Genomic DNA, 2,288 nt, shown 5'->3' with positions numbered 1-2,288 from the left:
AATTTCGAATTCAATTAAAACAAACCAAAAGACGATTAAAATCGTCGCTGCGGGGGATCAAACTCGCGGGAGTACTCACCACTCTACAACGACGACTTTCGAAAAATTATAATATTTCTTAACACACCAGATTTCATCCATCGCCGTTACAGAGAGTAGTCCAATTTTGAATCCGATTAAAATTGTCAAAACAAGATTAAACTTGTTATTGTCGGGGATCAAAGTCGGGTCACTCGAGCGACAAGCAGGAATGCTCACCCTTGTACTGCAACGACCTCTGGAACATAATAACTCGAGCGACAAGCGGAAATACTCACCACTGTACCACTGCAACGACCTCTGAACACATTATTTGTTAACACACGAGATTTCATATACCATTTTTTAGGCTAGGAACAGCAATCCAGTTCCGACTTTCGTCCAACTACCGTTGTTGGGGATCGAACCCAAACTGCCGGCATGACAGGTTCACCACTGTCCAATTTCGAGTTCCGTCAAAACTACGGAAATAAAATTAAAATCGCCGTTGCCGGGGACCGAACCCAGGTTCACCGCTGTCCAATTTCGAATTCCGTCAAAACTACGGAAAATAAAATGAAAATCGCGCGCCGTTGCCGGGGATCGAACCCGGGTCACCTGCGTGACAGGCAGGAATACTCACCACTATACTACAACGACTCATAAAAGATAAATTGTTTGTTAACGCTCCAGATTTTACCAATCGTCTTTAGAAAGAGTGATCCGTCGTTAACGCTCTAGATTTTATCAGTCGAAGATTCGGAACAAGCAATCCAGTTTCAAATCCGGTGAAAATTGTCAAAAGAAAATTAAACTTATTATTGTCGGGGTTCAAACTCAGGTGTCTCGAGTGACAAGCCGGAATACTCACTACTGTATTGCATCGACCTCTGTAAAATATATTATTCGCTAACACACACGAGAGAAAAAGGAATCCAATTCCGAATTTCGTTGTTGGGGAACAAACCCAAATCATCCGGTTCACCACTGCCGAATTTCGAATTCAATTAAAACAAACCAAAAGAAAATTAAGATCGTCGCTGCGGGGGATCAAACTCGCGGGAGTACTCACCACTCTACAACGACGACTTTCGAAAAATTATAATATTTGTTAACACACCAGATTTCATCCATCGCCGTTACAGAGAGTAGTCCAATTTTGAATCCGATTAAAATTGTCAAAACAAGATTAAACTTGTTATTGTCGGGGATCAAAGTCGGGTCACTCGAGCGACAAGCAGGAATGCTCACCCTTGTACTGCAACGACCTCTGGAACATAATAACTCGAGCGACAAGCGGAAATACTCACCACTGTACCACTGCAACGACCTCTGAACACATATTATTTGTTAACACACGAGATTTCATAAACCATTTTTTAGGCTAGGATCAGCAATCCAGTTCCGACTTTCGTCCAACTACCGTTGTTGGGGATCGAACCCAAACTGCCGGCATGACAGGTTCACCGCTGTCCAATTTCGAGTTCCGTCAAAACTACGGAAATAAAATTAAAATCGCCGTTGCCGGGGACCGAACCCAGGTTCACCGCTGTCCAATTTCGAATTCCGTCAAAACTACGGAAAATAAAATGAAAATCGCGCGCCGTTGCCGGGGATCGAACCTGGGTCACCTGCGTGACAGGCAGGAATACTCACCACTATACTACAACGACTCATAAAAGATAAATTGTTTGTTAACGCTCCAGATTTTACCAATCGTCTTTAGAAAGAGTGATCCGTCGTTAACGCTCTAGATTTTATCAGTCGAAGATTCGGAACAAGCAATCCAGTTTCAAATCCGGTGAAAATTGTCAAAAGAAAATTAAACTTATTATTGTCGGGGTTCAAACTCAGGTGTCTCGAGTGACAAGCCGGAATACTCACTACTGTATTGCATCGACCTCTGTAAAATATATTATTCGCTAACACACACGAGAGAAAAAGGAATCCAATTCCGAATTTCGTTGTTGGGGAACAAACCCAAATCATCCGGTTCACCACTGCCGAATTTCGAATTCAATTAAAACAAACCAAAAGAAAATTAAGATCGTCGCTGCGGGGGATCAAACTCGCGGGAGTACTCACCACTCTACAACGACGACTTTCGAAAAATTATAATATTTGTTAACACACCAGATTTCATCCATCGCCGTTACAGAGAGTAGTCCAATTTTGAATCCGATTAAAATTGTCAAAACAAGATTAAACTTGTTATTGTCGGGGATCAAAGTCGGGTCACTCGAGCGACAAGCAGGAATGCTCACCCTTGT

The 2,288-nt window shown here is 42.5% G+C and overlaps 1 non-coding gene across 1 annotated transcript; it reads right to left on the bottom strand.

Moving 5' to 3' along the window:
- Positions 1-606: 606 nt before the first annotated feature.
- Positions 607-678, bottom strand: TRNAD-GUC (transfer RNA aspartic acid (anticodon GUC)). Its single transcript has one exon. It is a non-coding gene; the product is annotated as a tRNA-Asp (tRNA).
- Between the last annotated feature and the right edge of the window lie 1,610 nt (positions 679-2,288).

This window comes from Cucurbita pepo, chromosome 17 (assembly GCF_057944985.1).
Source record: "Cucurbita pepo subsp. pepo isolate OVF chromosome 17, ASM5794498v1, whole genome shotgun sequence".
In the NCBI taxonomy this organism is placed as follows: Eukaryota; Viridiplantae; Streptophyta; class Magnoliopsida; order Cucurbitales; family Cucurbitaceae; genus Cucurbita; species Cucurbita pepo.
The sequence above is the reverse complement of the archived record's forward strand: the minus strand, read 5'-3'. Positions and strand labels throughout refer to the sequence as shown.